We start from the raw sequence: 22126 nt of genomic DNA on the forward strand, positions 1-22126 counted from the left end.
ACATTTTGTTTCAAATATTGTACACTTCTACATGATTCCCAGCCCTGTATCCACAGTGTCCAGGAGCAATGCGTTAAATTTACATTAATAGCGTTGAATTTACGTTAATAGCGTTGAATTTACGTTAATAGCGTTGAATTTACGTTAATAGCTTTGAATTTACGTTAATAGCGTTGAATTTACGTTAATAGCATTGAATTTACGTTAATAGCGTTCAATTACGTTAATAGGATTGAATTTGCGTTAATAGCGTTGAATTTACGTTAATAGCGTTGAATTTACGTTAATAGCGTTGAATTTACGTTAATAGCATTGAATTACGTTAATAGCGTTGAATTTACGTTAATAGCGTTGAATTACGTTAATAGCGTTGAATTACGTTAATAGCGTTGAATTACGTTAATAGCGTTGAATTTACGTTAATAACGTTGAATTACGTTAATAGCGTTGATTTTACGTTAATAGCGTTGAATTTACGTTAATAGCGTTGAATTTACGTTAATAGCGTTGATTTTACGTTAATAGCGTTGAATTTACGTTATTTGCTTTGAATTTTTGTTAATAGCTTTGAATTTACGTTAATAGCGTTGAATTTACGTTAATAGCGTTGAATTTACGTTTATAGCGTTGAATTTACGTTATTAGCGTTGAATTACGTTAATAGCGTTGAATTTTCGTTAATAGCTTTGAATTTACGTTAATTTCATGTTGTATGAGAAGCCTTGAGGACCACTTGACATCTCAGAGCCCAACAACAATCAAGGTATTGTGATACTGCATCACACATTAGTGCTCAGCACCATGATAATGGACCCACACAAACTTTGATAAAGCTCTCAATGGTATATTGTACAACGTCATGGAACGAGTAAAATTTATTTTATCTCGGAATTTTTCTTTATGCAGATTTGAATGCAAAACTTAACACCAAAAGAAAAAACAAAATGTTTGTTAAATATTTTTATCCTGGAAATTAAAAAATCTAGTTTAATTTGTCTGCTCATCATGGTATGTGTGTAAATGTCTGTGTGTCTCTCACTATGTGTGTACATGTCTGTGTGTCTCTCACTATGTGTGTATATGTATGCTTATGATGCAGAATAATCACACAAAAAACACGTGATTCGGTTATGCGTAAGTATATAATGAAACGAAAATTCCGAACGTTTTCGTGTTTCAACACATTATCAGGAAAATACAGGAAATGCTGTATTTCCTTCAAAATGTGTTGAAGCACGAAAATATTTGGAACTATCGTTTCGTTTTCGTAGTGGATACCCCGGACCTCACAGTTCCTGCGACGGCGCTGGAACCAATCGTATTGGCGTATGCCTTTCCATTGGAGACTTTCAGCGCCGTGGAGAGGGGGAACCTGCTGCCTGGGTAACAGCTTCTCCCCCGAATCAACCTACACTGGCTTTGCGCCCTGGTGAGGCCACTCCAGACCGACAACCAGAGCGCAACTCCATAGTCTCCTGAGACTGATGGCTGCCTGCTACTACTACTACTACTACTACTACTACTACTACTTACGCATGTAATGCCGATGTCTATCACTAAGGCGTTTTTTTTTAAACACCGCGGAAGTCTTTTGCATAGGTTTATATTTGTAGTCAATGCAATTAGCAAAGTATGCTAATTTGCTAATTACCAAAATGATAATTAGCAAAGTAAAATTGAAAAGTGATGCAGGAAGACTTAGGGAATAGAGCAGTTTGGAGACACGTACTTGTTAGCTCGACACAATAAGTGTAGTGTAATACAATGAGAGATTGGAGACCACAATGACTCTATGCACTAAGGTAATGACGACAACATGAGTCAGAAAGACAAAACAAAACTTCGAAGTGGACATTATCTCATCACTAACAATGTCAGGCTGCGAACAGCCTCGTCGATCAGCCTGGTTGACAAGACGACGACCTGGTTAAAGAGCGGGCCGCGGGGACGTTGATCCCTGGAATCATCGAAAGGTAAGGTATAATACCTTACCTTTCATAATCGTTCATAATCTGTCATTCCCATTATTCATGTTCAGATCACAACATTCTTCGTGTCTGTCCTCGTTATTTGTTACATCTATGCCTCCCTCTCCCTTCCTATATTACCCTTGTATTTCTCTCTCACTATACACTCTCTACACCACTTTCATTATACATTCTCCACCACCACTCTCATTATACACACTCTCCACCGTCACTCTCCTTACCCACTCTCCACCACAGTACAGTAGGCATGAAGGATATCACCTAGGTGAGTACAGCAGGCATGAAGGATATCACCTAGGTGAGTACATCAGGCATGAAGGATATCACCTAGGCGAGTACAGCAGGCATGAAGGATATCACCTAGGTGAGTACATCAGGCATGAAGGATATCACCTAGGTGAGTACATCAGGCATGAAGGATATCACCTAGGTGAGTACATCAGGCATGAAGGATATCACCTAGGCGAGTACAGCAGGCATGAAGGATATCACCTAGGTGAGTACATCAGGCATGAAGGATATCACCTAGGTGAGTACATCAGGCATGAAGGATATCACCTAGGTGAGTACATCAGGCATGAAGGATATCACCTAGGTGAGTACAGTAGGCATGAAGGATATCACCTAGGTGAGTACAGTAGGCATGAAGGATATCACCTAGGTGAGTACATCAGGCATGAAGGATATCACCTAGGTGAGTACATCATGCATGAAGGATATCACCTAGGTGAGTACATCAGGCATGAAGGATATCACCTAGGTGAGTACAGCAGGCATGAAGGATATCACCTAGGTGAGTACAGCAGGCATGAAGGATATCACCTAGGTGAGTACAGCAGGCATGAAGGATATCAGGCAACAGACGCAAGAAGGGACAGTAGGCAGGCGTTCTCTAAAGCGCTAGTTTACCTCCATAGAATAGTGTCTATGGTTCGTGATCCACGATGTTTTGTTTACAAATTGTTGGAGACGTCGTGAATCGAAACATTACAATTTTGTTTCTGTTGTTTAATGGTAATGTAACACGAACATGTTGTCAGTGAGGGACATGTTGTCAGTGAGGGACATGTTGTCAGTGAGGGACATGTTGTCAGAGAGGGACATGTTGTCAGTGAGGGACATGTTGTCAATGAGGGACATGTTGTCAGTGAGGGACATGTTGTCAGTGAGGGACATGTTGTCAGTGAGGGACATGTTGTCAGAGAGGGACATGTTGTCAGTGAGGGACATGTTGTCAGTGAGGGACATGTTGTCAGTGAGGGACATGTTGTCAGTGAGGGACATGTTGTCAGTGAGGGACATGTTGTCAGTGAGGGACATGTTGTCAGTGAGGGACAGGTTGTCAGCGAGGGACATGTTGTCAGTGAGGGACATGTTGTCAGTGAGGGACATGTTGTCAGTGAGGGACATGTTGTCAGTGAGGGACATGTTGTCAGTGAGGGACATGTTGTCAGTGAGGAGCATGTTGTCAGCGAGGGACATGTTGTCAGTGAGGGACATGTTGTCAGTGAGGGACATGTTGTCAGTGAGGGACATGTCAGTGAGGGACATGTTGTCAGCGAGGGACATGTTGTCAGCGAGGGACATGTTGTCAGTGAGGGACATGTTGTCAGTGAGGGACATGTTGTCAGCGAGGGACATGTTGTCAGTGAGGGACATGTTGTCAGTGAGGGACATGTTGTCAGTGAGGGACATGTTGTCAGTGAGGGACATGTTGTCAGTGAGGGACATGTTGTCAGTGAGGGACATGTTGTCAGCAAGGGACATGTTGTCAGTGAGGGATATGTTGTCAGTGAGGGACATGTTGTCAGTGAGGGACATGTTGTCAGTGAGGGACATGTTGTCAGTGAGGGACATGTTGTCAGTGAGGGACATGTTGTCAGTGAGGGACAGGTTGTCAGCGAAGGACATGTTGTCAGTGAGGGACATGTTGTCAGTGAGGGACATGTTGTCAGCGAGGGACATGTTGTCAGTGAGGGACATGTTGTCAGTGAGGGACATGTTGTCAGTGAGGGACATGTTGTCAGTGAGGGACATGTTGTCAGTGAGGGACATGTTGTCAGTGAGGGACATGTTGTCAGCAAGGGACATGTTGTCAGTGAGGGATATGTTGTCAGTGAGGGACATGTTGTCAGTGAGGGACATGTTGTCAGTGAGGGACATGTTGTCAGTGAGGGACATGTTGTCAGTGAGGGACATGTTGTCAGTGAGGGACAGGTTGTCAGCGAGGGACATGTTGTCAGTGAGGGACATGTTGTCAGTGAGGGACATGTTGTCAGTGAGGGACATGTTGTCAGTGAGGGACATGTTGTCAGTGAGGGACATGTTGTCAGTGAGGGACATGTTGTCAGTGAGGGACATGTTGTCAGCAAGGGACATGTTGTCAGTGAGGGATATGTTGTCAGTGAGGGACATGTTGTCAGTGAGGGACATGTTGTCAGTGAGGGACATGTTGTCAGTGAGGGACATGTTGTCAGTGAGGGACATGTTGTCAGTGAGGGACATGTTGCCGGTGAGGGACATGTTGTCAGTGAAGGACATATTGTCAGTGAGGGACGTGTTGTCAGTGAGGGACATGTTGTCAGTGAGGGACATGTTGTCAGTGAGGGACATGTTGTCAGTGAGGGACACGTTGTCAGTGAGGAACATGTTGTCAGCGAGGGACATGTTGTCAGTGAGGGACATGTTGTCAGTGAGGGACATGTTGTCAGCGAGGGACATGTTGTCAGTGAGGGACATGTTGTCAGTGAGGGACATGTTGTCAGTGAGGGACATGTTGTCAGTGAGGGACATGTTGTCAGTGAGGGACACGTTGTCAGCAAGGGACATGTTGTCAGTGAGGGATATGTTGTCAGTGAGGGACATGTTGTCAGTGAGGGACATGTTGTCAGTGAGGGACATGTTGTCAGTGAGGGACATGTTGTCAGTGAGGGACATGTTGTCAGCGAGGGACATGTTGTCAGCGAGGGACATGTTGTCAGTGAGGGACATGTTGTCAGTGAGGGACATGTTGTCAGTGAGGGACATGTTGTCAGTGAGGGACATGTTGTCAGTGAGGGACATGTTGTCAGTGAGGGACATGTTGTCAGCGAGGGACATGTTGTCAGTGAGGGACATGTTGTCAGTGAGGGACATGTTGTCAGTGAGGGACATGTTGTCAGTGAGGGACATGTTGTCAGTGGGGGACATGTTGCCGGTGCAACTAGAAAATATCCATACGTTATCACATTTTGTGAGTGTATACCAAGTGGAAAAGCACTGGGAATTCCACCTAGGTGCGGTAACCGTCCAGGAATAGTGTGGACTATTACACCTGCCTTAGCTACGCTATTCCATTACTGGGATTAAAACTCTGAATATTTGATTTTGCAGTTTTTTTTTTTAACGATTCTCTTGTCGCGTTACGTCCGCGGCGACTACTAAACGCGGAGGAAAAAATGCTTAAGCTGTAGAAATTGTTTGTTACGAGCGGGGGTATGGAACGGTGGCGGGTGCGAATACTTAGACGGCGGTGGGACGCTAGTAGGAGAGGACGCTGGCAGTGTGGTGCAAGTGGAAATGAACCAAAACAGGAGAATTACGTATGTTGCCGGTGCAGTTGGATAGTAGATTAAACTAGCCTAACCTAACCTTCCTAGTTCTAATATAGTACATTTGTCTGCTGTACTAGGCCTAGAAATATAGTTTTTTTACTTCAGTTTTTGTTTTTTTTTTAAAGTGAATAGTACAAAATTCTACTATCCAATTGTTCAGTACGTCAATCTTTGAACTATGGTGCACATAGTTGCAAAAACTACTATCTAAACAGGAGGTCGAGTTGAACAGCTTCATTGACAAATATTCAATTTTACCTAATCGGAGTAGTTCAATTAGGTCTTGTTATGAGTGTTGTTGCCTGCCTGGCTGCGTGCTGACGTGGCCGTTTTGCCATGGGGGGCCTGGCTATTCCTCCTGTGTTGAGGGTAAATTCCGTGGGACTGGAATTCACGTGTAAGGCTGGTTATCCGGCCGTTGAGTTAGTTATGTGTGACATGCTTCGTGTCCCGGTGGAAGCTGTGTATGGCGTTGAGCTTGTTACGGCCCACCGGGTGATTGTCAAGTTCGTGGGGGAGGAGGAGTATCGGGACTTCCTCCGGCGGAACGAGGGGCGTTCATTGCAGTTGCCGGATGGCGCCGGCTCCGTTACGATCTCGGACCGAAGTGGTGCCCTGACATATGTCAGTGTGCACGGTGCGCCCCTGGAGTTCCCTGAAAACCTTCTCCGGCGCTTCTTCGGGAGGTATGGTGCAGTCATCAGTGTGCGTGTGAACAAGCTGTCCTCGGGGAAGTATGCTGGGAAGCAGACGAATGTCCGTACATTAGGTATGCGCCTGCGGTCGGATATCCCATCTTCTGTCCGGCTGCTGGGCTACTACGTTCGGGTGTACTATGCCCGGCAGCCCCGTACTTGTTTCCGGTGTGGCCAGTTGGGGCATCAGGCTGCCGGGTGCTCTGAGACACCTACTGCGCCCGTTAACTTATTCCGGGAGGAGGATTTCCCGCCGCTCCCTCAGGGCGTGAATTCCGGAGATGAAGTGGAGCAGGTCCCAGTCGCTGCTGATGCGGCCCCTCCTGCGTCACCCAATATGCCCCCGGTGCTTGTTGCCCCTCAGCCGAGTGCGTCTGCGTCTTCCTCGACTCCTGCTGCTGCGCCTGGTTCTGCGCCCTCGCCAGGTGTTCCGGCTGTGTTGGGTGTTGGGGGTGCTGCGGAGCATCCTGTTGTGTGCGGCCCGGTTCCCCATGTGGTTGAGGCTGCTGAAGTACTGCGACGGGCGTTGGTTCGCCCGGTTCGTGAGGGCCGTGGTTCTGGGTCCGCCTCCGGCTGTGAGGATGTGCGGCCAGTGCCCAAGCGTTCTAGGCGCTCTTCTACTGCTTGGGCTGATATGGAGGACTACGACGCGGGTGGAGCTTCGGGAGATGGTGTGGCGGTTCCAGGTGCCTCGTGCTCTACGACGCTGGTGGTGGCTGATGTCCATGTGTCGGCTGTTGACGATGATTGTGCGTCTAATTTACCTCCTGTTCTTTCTCCTGCAGAAGGTTCTCCGCAGTGGGAGGTGGTTGCTCCTACGGGCGTGGATGGTGTGGACCCTGGTACGAGCCGAGGCATCAAGCTGGTGCTGAAAAAGGATGCCAAGCGTGGGGGTCCCAGCAGGTGCAACGTTCAGTGGTTGCCGAGGAGCCCTGTGAGGCAGCTGAGGAGGCTCCCAGTGTGCTGCCCATTGCCCGGCCTCTTGGGAAGGAGCCTCTCCCTCTCATCTTGGCCTCCGGAGTGGCGATGGATGCTGACCATCCGTTGCATTTTGAAGTTGTTGACCGTGTGCGTCCTGCTCCGTGGTGCCCTTCTACCATCTGGATTCGTCGGGCTAAGTGTTTTATTGTGGGTGTGCCAGAGTTAATGCCCGATCCTCGTACGCTCAATAGTGACCATGTTTCGGAGGACATTATGTTACTTTGGGAAGCGTACTGTATTCGCTTCCCGGCGGAAGAGTGGCCGGACAAGTATGAGATCTTTTCGTAGTCTGTGTGCTTGCTGTGTGTTTTCTTTTTCTTTTGTTTTCTTGTGTTTTTGATGTTGGCCCTTCAGGCCGGTGTTTAGTGACTTGTGTTTTTGCCTGTTTTTTTATTGTAATTGGCCTCGCCTTTTGTTACGGGGCGTTAATGTATTGATTTTCTGTTGCTTTACCTGTTGCCTCTTGTTGTATGTTTTGTTTTTTGGAGGTGTTGTTTTGTACTGTGATTGCTGGATTGCCACTGTATTCTGTTTTATGTTTTGATGTATGCTGTATTTTTCATGTTTTTCTTGTGTGCTGTTTTGTTGTGCTCGGCTGTCGGCCCTTCTGGCCGGTGGTCTATTGTTTTCCTTTATGTATTCTGTATTTTTATTGTATTTAATTTGCATGCTCTGCATGTAAAAAAAAAAAAAAAAAAAAAAAATTAGGTTTTGTTACAGTGGGGACGCAGCTCGTATTTACTGACACACAGGACAGAGGATCACAGACAAGTACAAGTACATTGCTAAAAGTGCACAACGAAGCACATGTATAGTTCATGAGGTTACAATCTACTACATCACGTATTATACATATTTCAGTTAACGATTTTGAAAGGCAACCACACAAGGCAGGGATGAATTCATAAGAGATGCAGCGTAAGCAAATTTTCGTTCTTTAGTATGGACAAGCCAGTTTATAATGTCTTCTAATTTACAAGTTTCAATAAAAAGGTTACACTTGTGAGGAATATAATCAGTGAAGGGAGGTTGTTGACGTAGGTGTTGGTGGTCGTGGCCGACTGATGCTCTGGTCACTGTTCACTTCTTGAACATGTGTGTAATGAATATAATGTTATGTTGGTCTTAAAGACACCAATGAGATCTGTGCTGCGTGATTTTGCTCATTGTCATTCATGTTTGACAGTGATTGGTAATTGATGGTAAGTGCTGTAACTTGTACATCAGGAGACCTTGTAACTTATACGAGTAACAGTGTTTGTAACTTGAAAGATTTTCTTCTGTGTTGACAAAAAATGAGGCACTTGCAACGGAGATCACTACAGCTCGTCGCATAGAAGCACTGGAAGGTAGTTTAGCTATTGAAATAGAAGACGTTAAAATCTGACATATCTTTTTCTTGACACAGCGTTCAAACTGACCAATTAAAACAAGGAAATGATGAAGCAACCCGTCCTCTTAAAAATAACGTCACTTTTGGCTGGTATGCGCGGCGCTATGGCCGAATTTGGACGTAATTTGAAATGAAATCGACTCACAAAAGTGACGTACTGTTCCGTTTGAGTCGTCCGGCTTACTCAGCCAGCTTAGAAAAGGAGTCTTTCCATTAAAGTTTTCATACCGTTTTGAAACTTTGTGAGAATTTCCAGCCCACCTAACCTATCAGAGGACCCTTAACTTACTGTTGAAAAAAAATCCCAAATTTATATTAATTTTTTTTTTATTTTCAAATTACGGCCATACGGACAAACGGTCAAAAGTGACGTTCTTTTTCGCTATGAAGTAGAACATTATCGGAAGACAGTGCTCATTTTATCTGCTTGAAAACTTTAAAGATGGTAGAGTACCGATCTATGACTGGTGGAGGAGGCAGCATGAGGCAAATGGTGATTGGTGGAAAGGTCGCCGGGCTCAAGTGACGCTCGAAGTGTTAACTCCCGGACTTTGCTTGTCCAATCACAGCCGACACGACCTTCATCTCCCAACTCCACCGCTCCCTCTTTCCTTATCTCCCGTCCTTGATTCTCTCCATCCCTTCTCCCCTCTCTCCACTCCTTCCTCTCTTCCCTCTACTCCTATCTCTTCCACTCCACCTCTCCCTCCTCCATTCGACTAATTCCTCATCTCCTTCCACTTACTCTCCCCGCTCCTTTCTCCCCTCCACCACCTCCAGTGCTCCCTTCCACCTGGTTGATACCTGGTTGATGGGGTTGACCTCCAAAGACTTCCCTCAATGCTTCCTTCCTTCAGGCCAACAGAGCCAACAATGTCTCCTAGACGTCTACACTCCTTCGTCCATAAATCAACACGAGTATAAGGAAAACACTTTGCTTACCCTTCAGTAATAAATTATTTAGTCCCCCCCTTTTCTTCCTCTCCTTTCCTCTCCCTTACTCCCGCTCTTCCTCCCTACTTTTCTCACTTCCTCTCATTAGTGAATGCTGTTACAAACAATACGTCTCACACTTCAGGTAGCCGCCCTGGAAAATAAGTTGCTAAATTATAGCTTCTCGGCTCTCACTATGGAAGATTTAGTGCCTTGACTCCCTGAAGCAGCAGAGCTAGATGAGAGGAGGAATTGAGAGAGAGAGAGGGGGGGGGGGCGTGGGGTTAGGGGAGAACATTGATATAATTAAATTGTTCAGAAGCTTCCTACAATAACGTAGTGCTTGAATAAAGGTGAAGAAGACCCAATACTTGTGGACAATTCAACCGAATTTTCGAATTTTCGGTTTAATAGTTCACTTACACAAGTAATGAGTACTTCCTTCACCTTCATGAAATCATTTCTATGTGTATTTAACAATATCTCGTATAGTGTATACAGGATTGTATATGGAATGTCAGTTAACAATTAGTTGAACCAACTCAATAATACTTTTAAATGTTACATCTGGTTCATGCAAGAGCTATGTGCATATAGAGGAATACATATTTCTTAGTGGTTAAAATAAAATACGCTGCTTAGCAGACTCTTATAGTCAGGACTGTATTAAAATGCATTTGTGTCCAATATTCCGAAAATATTAATCTATCTTTATTATAAGAGAGAGAATGTCTATCAAAAGTTGAAGGCGAGACGCCTGGGGCTGACCCTACTCAAATTTGTAAGGGTAAATAGTCTGGTGTATGTGACGGACATAGGCTAGTCAGGAAAGAGGTCTTAGATAAATGATTGAGGAATTATTATTAACTGTGGTGTAGTGGCCTACACCACAGTTCTCCTGACACATTATTAATGTTGACACCTGACTGTTGGCTGCATAATTCTAATGACCAGCTTATATAGTTACAATTGACTATTAACTTCCACATTTCTGGATACGACTGTTGTCTTCTATGGCCGGTGTTTCTGGACACGTGTGTGCTGGGCTTTACGGTCGGTGCTGTACTCTTCGGTATGCAGTGATGAACGTGTCTGAAGCTCTGCGGAGAGAGACACAGATCATGACTAAACTGGGTCGACCTTTTGTTTAGAAATCATTAGACCTCTCCAGGCACAAGTGTCTCTCCAATTACTGTACTGAGAATATTAGTTTAGGTGGGTGAGTTAGAGCCTGGTCCATCAGCTGTAGCGGCGTAGGACAACAGGAGCTGCCGGCTGGGTGTGCACCACCAACTTCTCACTATTGCCTTACTCACACACTGCCAAGCTTCATAATATATTGACTTGTTTGCTGCAAATATTCAATATATGAAGACTTATTCACCTGGAAAAGGATACGTGATTTTGTTTTTCTCGATGTTAATGTTCAGTTGATTATTTTATTGGGTAATGAGAACTTCAGTAATATCAACTTTAGTTAAATCAACTTTACATAAGAACACATACAGTCGTCCACAAAGTCATCCACATCATCATCCACAAAGATACAAGGGAAACTATCAATAGAGCAGCGCCTCTTTTAATTATATTGTGTATAGCGCTACCAAACATAAATACATCATAAAGACAAGTAGAGGGAGACTGTGAAAATCTAATTATGGCAACTACATGTTACGGATTTGGAACTCTCCTTATGTTGGAAGAATCAGCGTCTACATTTCTGAATCACACGACCTCTTGTCCATTTGAGAGTCTGACTCAATAAAGGATGCTCCCCTACAGAATTCAGATAAGTTAGTCATTTTGTCTATTGATTTATTAATGTCCAATTTAATTAATAGATAGTATTCTAGAGTAATTGTTGCATTTGGACAGTATACCCACATATACACTTGTCCTTCAGAATTCCATTAATTTGCAAGTATTTAGTAGGATGAGCAATCTTGAGTATTTGAATTGTCAATTTATACTCAGATTTGAGTTTCGATAAGAGTGTTAGTTTAAAAACCCCAAAAATGGTCAGGTCAGTGAATTGCCTGGTCAGTGACTGGCTAGGTCAGTGACAGGCTTGGTCAGTGACTGGCTAGGTCAGTGACTAGCTAGGTCAGTGACTGGCTAGGTCAGTGGGTGGTTATGACAGCGAGTAAGGTAGGAACATAAAGAGAAGTGAGGATATCTGCGCAGTGTACCAGCCTCCTATTCTTCACACACGGAGGCATTACCGGGTCCCGCAGCACCCTCTCCCCCCCCCCCGCTTCTCCACACACATACACACACATTATTTACTTTCACACAGTTTTACACAGACGTTCATTACCGCCAGAAACAGAGCTGTTGACCGAGAATATAAGAGGAAGCGGGTAAATATCCAGGTGACAGCTCCAGCAGCTACAACAATAGCTGGTAACTGCCCGTTAGTTAGACGTATTATAGACTGTGGGTTGGTTGGTGTTGTCGTCGTCGATCCTTCTCTATGGACAACCCAACCCACAACTCGGCAGAGTGCTTATACTAGGAGATCACCCTTGGCGCTTCTGGCTCTTGGAGAGGGGCTCAACGTCACACGTTTAGGGGATGCGGCTCCAACACTTAGCCTCGTTGTCACGTGCACACACCCACTTGAGCCGCTGTGACTCCCCACTCTCTCCTTATGAGATATGATCTCAATCCCCTATGACTTACTAGTATTACCTCTTACCCTGTCCACAGCAGTGGTTCTTGGTTCTTTCTCTCTCCTTCTTTACTACCTCCTGGGAAGCCTCACTAGGACAAGGACAAACACCAGCAAATTGTGACACGTTTACTGGACAAAACACATACACGATACATACACACATATAATAATAATGAATCCTATACTCGATAATCACAATCAGGTTGCACTCCAACACCATCAGAACTCTATTATCAGCTTATCCAGTGGTATCCTATCTCCTGGTTCACCACCTGATACTATTAACCTCCTCAAGTTGGTCAAGCCTACATACACTGTTGCACTATCAGCAAGATAATGTATATATAGAATACCAGCATTTGAATGCAATAACATATATCAGTATAAATGTTCATTGATACACAACAATGATTAATCGATCACTGTCAGTCCTCGAGCACATACATCTGTAGGTAATCAAGCCTACGACTGCAACTCTAAGCTTCAGAATAAATCACTCCTTGACATAAGAATGCAAACAGTCACTCACCTCTCACTGCGTCTTGCACGCTAATGACAACCAAACACTATCAACTCCCTACTAGTAATCCACCAGAACTTCCCTTCCACCTCTGGAAGTTCACTACCCTAATATCCTTAGGTTCTTCCGGGCTTCACTACCAGGATCCTCTGCAGCTCCTCTAGGCTGCTATCATGAAGTTTCCTTGAGCAACTACGGTGCTTCACCCTTCTGCTAGGTTCCTCCACAGCTCTCTTGGCTGCTACACTATGAAGTTTCCTCGAGTAACTATGGTGCTTCACCACCTCTACAGAAGTACGTGACACTCCTCTTCACTGCTGCTTCTCCTCACAGCTCGAGGTCCTCTGCTCCACTACCTTGGAGTCTCATCAACTACTTCATCTGCTGGCTTCGAAGTTCTCAGCAACTTCTTCCCCAAAGAACAAACCTGCAACCCATCGACACTCCAATAAAATTGTTTCCCCTTTAACACATAAACAAAAAATATTCACACAATATGTTTGCCTCAAACCTCTATCTGTTCTCTACATACAGTGAGAGTGGACTCCCCCGTTTTGGGCGGGTCCATACTCCACCTCGCCTGGCGGCGGTCCTCACTCGCTGGGAGGGTCTTCCTCCATCCGGAGCCAGGCTCCCTCAGTCGTCCGCCAGCGCTCAGAGGGGGCGGACGTCGCTCCGTGTTCCTCCCTCTCCACTCTCTTATTTCAGGCTTTCTGCCTTATTAAAACATGTCTAACTTATAAATAAACATTGCTACTGTCGCTGGGCACACGACCAACTACAAGTGATCACTATGAACTGGCGTATATCGTGCTTACCACAGATTAATTGGTCGAGGGCGCTTTCCCTCTGACGGCGTCTGGTCAGGGCGCTCCCACGGCCCACAATAATGCCTCCGGGCGGCTTAATATTCACTAATTATCGTCCACGACTTGAGACCACACGTCCCCAGCTCGATTCCACAGCTGGCACGTCTGCACACTTCTCTTCTCTTAGAGATATATCACTAGGGGTTCCCTTCTGACGGGAGCTCAACGGAGCGCGGCTTCCCCCTGCGATGTCTGGCACTCAAGTGAGGTCAAGGTCCTCCAGAAGCGAGCCTCACGCCTCCAGCAAAATGTCCACATCTCCTAGCCCGTCATTTATCTATTTTCTTCTGCATTGCCCATAATCTCAAACTGTTACACATATCCAACCAACTATTTTACATGTGCGTTATCACCTCAATACTTGCTAGACCTTCTAATCAGGTCAGGCTTGACGAATAACTCTCAAGGAGGGAGACTCGTTTCTCCTGTAGGCTGAGATCATAACACTCCCCTCCCCTTATTTTTGAGTTATTCCAGTGGCAAAGCTCGGGATAATACATCTGCCACCACACTGTTTCTTCTTCAACCGACTGGTTCGACCGGTTGATCTGCTTATGTACTCCTTTAGGAGTCTACAATTAGTTCGTTGCTCCTTGCAACATCCGGCTCACAACTCGCCAGAAACATGATCTTCTCATGCGCGATTTGACTTCTCTGGCACCTCTTGGCTAGGCTGTCCTCCTAGGACGCCTGCACTCCATCGGTCCACTCTACTTACTGTCTCCACCCTCCGTTTCCTCGTCTTCTCTTCACGTCCAGAGTCAGACATCTTCTGTCTGTACTTCCTCTGTCGTCTTCACACTTCCATCTACTGCCATTATACTTTCGTCTCCTGCCATCATACTTCACTTCCTCGTCTTCACCGACGATCCTCCCTTTCGTCTCCTCATTTATCCGAGACCTCATCCTGTTTGACCTCCATCGAGTCCTCGGCTTTCTTCTACTCCTCCATGCTTGTATCATCATCCTCTTCCCACACTTCTCACCTCTATACAACTCCATTTCTTCTCCTTCAACTCTTCTTCGTTCCCTAAAAGTTTCTTCAAGCACTGTACTACACTCAACAGCACTCGACCGTACATGTCGCTCTACCTCTCCTAGAGTGCTCGTAAGCATCTCTCCACACATACTGTCTCTTCCCCTTTCACTTTCTCGGCTACTACTCTTCTTCAATATCTTTCCTTCACGTTTCCTGTGGAACATGTCAACTCCTGACATCTCAAACAACTTAACTCTACTATCCAGATGCCTCTGTGCTCGTGGACAATTTGATGCTCTACTCTCGTCCTCAGTCTGTCCACATCTTTCCTCATTCCTACTCAGCACAGTTGCATTCACCTTCCGACTCCTAATTTCAGCAGTCTGGGCTCTACTCAGGTCCGCTCTCTTCACATGATTCTTCTTCGGCTGGGTCATCCTCACTTTCGACCTCACCGAGACTCCATTCTCCTGGGCTGGACCTTCATCAAACAGCCATGCTATATCTACATCAATATCTTCTACCGGTTTAATTGACACTGTCTCATCTCCTCCAGCGTTTTCCTTGTCGGCCACCTCTGTCTTCATCACTACCGAGACAGGGTACTCAATGGCTTGGCGGTCTCCTGACTCATCTCCCCGGATGTCAGTCAGGTTCACACTCTCAGGTGTCCCACCCATGCCGTGGCCTTCTGGGCTCTCCTCTGGCACAGTCTCCACTATGACTCTTGGCAACACCTTTGTCCCGCACAAGTCATTTCCCAGGATCACTTGGACTCCTGGAATAGGTATGTCGGGGCATACTCCCAACATCACCTCCGCCGACACATATTCCGACCTTAGCTGGACAGCACATACGGGCATGTCACTCTCAGACAATAACCCATATACTCTCATCTTACTCCTGCCAGCTAACCGTCGATCATTCCCAATCAGGCTTCTCGCAATCAAGCTCTGATTAGCTCCGGTATCTCTTAAGATACCAACTTCTACTTCAGGTTGGCTTCCTATTCTGATCCAACCTTTGCTCATGAACGGCCTATACCTCTCGTTCACTAAGTTCATCTTCTGTGGTTTGTCTTGGAACACATTAGTATATTTACCTCGGGGGTCACACATGGCCAGGGTCACAACTCTCTTGCCCTGCCTACAGTCTCGCATCACGTGACCCAATCCGTTACAATTGTAACACCTCACCTGGGAAAAGTCTCTTCTATATGTACCAGAGTAGCTCTGACTCTGCCCACTCGCATGAGAATTCCTCGGGCCAGGTACACTACTTGCACTCTGTGGGGTTTTACTGGACTCTCGATTTCCAGGATAACGATTAGTTTCTCGTTTAGCTCCTCCATCTTCACTTTCAGATGAAGTGCGCGACCTACTCTTCTGAGTTTTAGGGTACTTACTTTTATCTGCCCATTTATCAAAATTTTTCTCACCCCAGACTCTTCTGGGTCTCTCATAATTTCTTCCTCCCCAGACTCCATTGGATCTGCTTTTGCTGCGTCTCGCCTCGCTTCTCACTCTGTTCTCCCTCAAGCTCTTGTATGCTTCAGTAATCATATCCGCCCTATCTGCGGCATCTTTCACCTCCATTATCCCTGCTTCTTGGATCTTGAACTTTGTTTCGGGATGCATCATCTCCAAGAACTTCTCCATGACCATCAGTTGCTTCAGGTCAGCATAAGATCCAACTCCAGCAGCCTCAATCCACTTCTGGAATCGTCTTTCCAGATCTCTTGCTGTCTCAGCAAACGTACATGCTCCAACTTTGATCATTTCTCTGAAGCGCTTCCTATAAGCCTCTGAGGTTAACTGAAACGAGCGCAATATGCTGCTCTTTACTGTGGCGTAATCCTGGCACTCTTCCAGTGACAATTGGGTGTATGCCTCCCTGGCTGCACCGGTCAATCTTAACTGGACCAGCTGGGCCCATTCCTCCTGTGGCCACTCCTTGATGCTGGCTACTTTTTCAAAGTGCTCGAAAAAGCTCTCTGCCTCTTCGGGAACAAACAAGGGAATGTCCTTCTCCCTAACCCTAACCTCTGGTGGGTGTGATACCTGGGTGGTGCTCTCTGGCAACCCATGTTCAATCCTCTGCTCAGCCAAAGTTCTATTCGCTTCTATCTGCATTTGTTTTGTTCTCTCTTTTTCTTTTTCGACCTGGGCTTTTTCTTTTTCGACCTCTAGTCTTGCTTTCTCTTTTTCTTTCTCCTGTTTCAACTCCAGTTCTCTTACTCTGGTTTCCTCTTTTTCTACTTCCAGTCTGGTTTTCTCTTTTTCTACTTCCAGCCTGGTTTTCTCTTTTTCCTTCTCGGCTTCATTTTTCATCTGGAGTTCTAATTTCATCTTTTCCAGCTGGAACTGTCTCTCCTCACGCTGTTGTTGGATCTGGAGCTCTAACTGGAATCTCTCCAAGCTCCTATTTCGGCTACTCCTACTACTGCGGCTACTCTTGCTGCTCCTACTCGATCCCTGGGATCTCACTTCATCCTGCCCATCATCCTCCTTTCCACTTTCAGCTCCTTTTTGGGCTCCTTGCTCTGCCGCTTCACTTCTGGCTCTCAACTGTCTAAGGATCTCATCCTTCATCCCAGCTACTTTAGATGCTTTCAACCTGATGCCACATTTTTCTGCTATCTGTTTCAATTGATCCCTCGTGCAACCTTCCAAGTCCTCAGGCTTGCCTGACTCCACAAATGCTTGCACCTTATCCATCTTTGTCCTGTGAGTCTTCCCAAGAGAGAGAATATACACCTGCGGTCACACAGTTTATCTATTTCAGCAAGGGTGTACAAATCCACTCTTGGACAGGGTGTGGGTGTGTCAGTTCACTCTCCCGGACACAGGCCCCCAATTTATTATAGACTGTGGGTTGGTTGGTGTTGTCGTCGTCGATCCTTCTCTATGGACAACCCAACCCACAACTCGGCAGAGTGCTTATACTAGGAGATCACCCTTGGCGCTTCTGGCTCTTGGAGAGGGGCTCAACGTCACACGTTTAGGGGATGCGGCTCCAACACTTAGCCTCGTTGTCACGTGCACACACCCACTTGAGCCGCTGTGACTCCCCACTCTCTCCTTATGAGATATGATCTCAATCCCCTATGACTTACTAGTATTACCTCTTACCCTGTCCACAGCAGTGGTTCTTGGTTCTTTCTCTCTCCTTCTTTACTACCTCCTGGGAAGCCTCACTAGGACAAGGACAAACACCAGCAAATTGTGACACGTTTACTGGACAAAACACATACACGATACATACACACATATAATAATAATGAATCCTATACTCGATAATCACAATCAGGTTGCACTCCAACACCATCAGAACTCTATTATCAGCTTATCCAGTGGTATCCTATCTCCTGGTTCACCACCTGATACTATTAACCTCCTCAAGTTGGTCAAGCCTACATACACTGTTGCACTATCAGCAAGATAATGTATATATAGAATACCAGCATTTGAATGCAATAACATATATCAGTATAAATGTTCATTGATACACAACAATGATTAATCGATCACTGTCAGTCCTCGAGCACATACATCTGTAGGTAATCAAGCCTACGACTGCAACTCTAAGCTTCAGAATAAATCACTCCTTGACATAAGAATGCAAACAGTCACTCACCTCTCACTGCGTCTTGCACGCTAATGACAACCAAACACTATCAACTCCCTACTAGTAATCCACCAGAACTTCCCTTCCACCTCTGGAAGTTCACTACCCTAATATCCTTAGGTTCTTCCGGGCTTCACTACCAGGATCCTCTGCAGCTCCTCTAGGCTGCTATCATGAAGTTTCCTTGAGCAACTACGGTGCTTCACCCTTCTGCTAGGTTCCTCCACAGCTCTCTTGGCTGCTACACTATGAAGTTTCCTCGAGTAACTATGGTGCTACACCACCTCTACAGAAGTACGTGACACTCCTCTTCACTGCTGCTTCTCCTCACAGCTCGAGGTCCTCTGCTCCACTACCTTGGAGTCTCATCAACTACTTCATCTGCTGGCTTCGAAGTTCTCAGCAACTTCTTCCCCAAAGAACAAACCTGCAACCCATCGACACTCCAATAAAATTGTTTCCCCTTTAACACATAAACAAAAAATATTCACACAATATGTTTGCCTCAAACCTCTATCTGTTCTCTACATACAGTGAGAGTGGACTCCCCCGTTTTGGGCGGGTCCATACTCCACCTCGCCTGGCGGCGGTCCTCACTCGCTGGGAGGGTCTTCCTCCATCCGGAGCCAGGCTCCCTCAGTCGTCCGCCAGCGCTCAGAGGGGGCGGACGTCGCTCCGTGTTCCTCCCTCTCCACTCTCTTATTTCAGGCTTTCTGCCTTATTAAAACATGTCTAACTTATAAATAAACATTGCTACTGTCGCTGGGCACACGACCAACTACAAGTGATCACTATGAACTGGCGTATATCGTGCTTACCACAGATTAATTGGTCGAGGGCGCTTTCCCTCTGACGGCGTCTGGTCAGGGCGCTCCCACGGCCCACAATAATGCCTCCGGGCGGCTTAATATTCACTAATTATCGTCCACGACTTGAGACCACACGTCCCCAGCTCGATTCCACAGCTGGCACGTCTGCACACTTCTCTTCTCTTAGAGATATATCACTAGGGGTTCCCTTCTGACGGGAGCTCAACGGAGCGCGGCTTCCCCCTGCGATGTCTGGCACTCAAGTGAGGTCAAGGTCCTCCAGAAGCGAGCCTCACGCCTCCAGCAAAATGTCCACATCTCCTAGCCCGTCATTTATCTATTTTCTTCTGCATTGCCCATAATCTCAAACTGTTACACATATCCAACCAACTATTTTACATGTGCGTTATCACCTCAATACTTGCTAGACCTTCTAAACAGGTCAGGCTTGACGAATAACTCTCAAGGAGGGAGACTCGTTTCTCCTGAAGGCTGAGATCATAACAGACGCAGCTGAGAGTTTACCGTAATAACTACAGTACACGCTCAGTTTCAGCAGGTGAGAACATTTACCACTCATCCTCTTGACGTAGTCCTGGCTAGTACTCACTAGATTTCCTCGACATGACCGTGGCCAGTTTAGGGAAGAATATCTCTACCTGACCCTGCCTAGTATATAAAATACCAAAGCGACCTTTCTATTGCGCTTGTTCACATGCACATCTCCTGTGCCAGGTAAGTACGACGGGCTCACCATAGCCCGTGCTGCTTGGAACAGTTTGTTCCGAGTAGCTGAATCTAAAACGACAAAAACTTTCCATTGTTAGTATCAATGTTACTGAGAAAATCCACTGAAACTTTTAGGTGACCCCGAAACATTGACCAGCGTAATGCCAGCCGCAACCTCTACCACTGTACCACCCTGACTCGGTTAAGTTATACAACCTCTGATTCACTGAACCTCTCCAGGACTTCAGGAGAGGCCTCCAGACGTCTTGTTGATTCAGTAGACTCACAGGTTGTATAACTTCAGGTCAGGGTGGTATAGGGAAGAGGTTGCGGCTGCAGTACGCTGGTCGTGAGTTCGAGTCCCCTAAGAGCTTCAGTTGATTTTCTAATTGATATATATCACTTATTTCTGTGTAACTAATGTTAATGTTCCTGCAACTATTGATGTTAAAATGACTGTGACTATTTATATGACTGTTTCTATGGTTATTGATGTTATAGGACATGTGACTAATTACGTCATGTTCTCTCAACAACTGATATTTCGGTTCCTTTTCCCACTGACTCTTAAGTATGATGGTAATGTTCATGCAAGAATTAACGTCACGAGTCCTACCATCATTGTTGTTGCACTCGTTACTGATATGTTTAACGACACGGTTCATCCTTCTGTTGCTGATTAGGGTACTGTTAAGATTGCTGTTAACATTTCTGTTATTACAGAAACTTATTGCTGATGCTGTTTCTCCTAATGTTTCTGCTACTGTTGCTGCTTCTGTTCTACTGTTGAATTTGCCATTTTCCTCATTCTTTCTCCTGGCATTGCTGTTACAGTACTTACTGTTTTTCATTGTTCAAGTTAATGATGGTACTGTTTTTGTTCTACTGTTACTACTACTACTAACGTTTGTGCTACTGCTTAAGGTATTTTATTATTTTAAAGTATTTTACTGTTGCTGCCGTTGCACATCTTGAAGTTCCTTTAGCTACCAATACTATTCCCGTTTTAATGCTGTTTTGATCTGTCCTGCTGCTGTTGCTGCACATACTGACCATGCTACCGTTGCTGTTCTACTGTTCCAGCGTGAAGATTTGTTTCTCAAACAAACACACATTAAACAAATAAGAAAACTACTTCATTAGATTATTGACCGATTGTTTGCTAGACAAAGCAAAGTAATAACTGAAATTACTCTCATGGGAGAGAGAATACAGGTTACGTCTTTAAGAAACAATAGTGCAGGAGGTCTCATTCAGGGGGCTGGGAATATTATACTCTCTCACAGTTATATTAATTCTTTCATTTCCTGAGTAACATTATGTAACATTACGTAATATTATGTAACATTATGTAACATTATGTAACATTATGCAGCTCCTTATTTAGAGCTGTGACAGTTTAGCCGCAGCTTTAGACATAGTCGACGTCCAACACGGAACTTTTAAGACCTCTTCTTTAAGCTGTCTAAGGCAAACGTCAAAGGAAACTTTGAGGGAATAATAGACATTTTCTATTTGGAGACAAATACTTAGAAAAAAACACTTACTATCCAGGAACAAAAATCTTGTCTCTGTGTATATTTGTAGATGAGACAGAGGTATTCTATTTGAGTCAGAATGCACTTAGTCTCGTTTATGGAGCCTGCAGATATGTGAGCTTCGTTCTGATGTACGCACCTCAGTCGTATTATGTAAAGTAAAACACGATAAGTGTCACTTTAGGAACATGCAGGTTGACAAGTTATCACTTTGGAAACCATAGTCTAGCATAACTCTGTTCTGAAAACAGGAAGTGATCAAATTTTTGTCCAGGGAGCTGGAAATTGGCTAGTTTAAGTGCTGGTAGTTGAAGGTTGACAGGATTACTTCCTGGAGCTGAAGGTTGACGGAATCATTTCTTGGAAGCTGTTGGTTGATAGGATTACGTTTCTGGAACCGATAGTTGACTGTATTATGCTCTGGAAGCTAGTAGTAGCATGTAGTATATTATCCTGCAGTGATTCTCACGTTGGCATTCCAGCGGCAGTCGACTTATTGGATCACGTTTTTGAGTCGGGTACAACAGCGAGTCATATTTCCCAAGACGAGACAGATTCTTGAAGTAGGGAATAAAGGAAGCAGTAATGTGGCAATAGTGAGGTAAGAAGCTGAACAGTGTTGTTACCACGACAAGCTGCTGACGAAACATAATCAGGTAATATACATAACATTCAAGTGCTGAGGAAACAGCCAGGTAGAAGTAACAAGGTGCCGAGGAAACATGATCAGATGATAACGTTAGAAGGCGAGTACCAAGTGATAATTAGAAGATAAAATACGTTCAGGAACTATATTTT

This window comes from Procambarus clarkii, chromosome 88 (assembly GCF_040958095.1).
Source record: "Procambarus clarkii isolate CNS0578487 chromosome 88, FALCON_Pclarkii_2.0, whole genome shotgun sequence".
Lineage (NCBI taxonomy): Eukaryota > Metazoa > Arthropoda > Malacostraca > Decapoda > Cambaridae > Procambarus > Procambarus clarkii.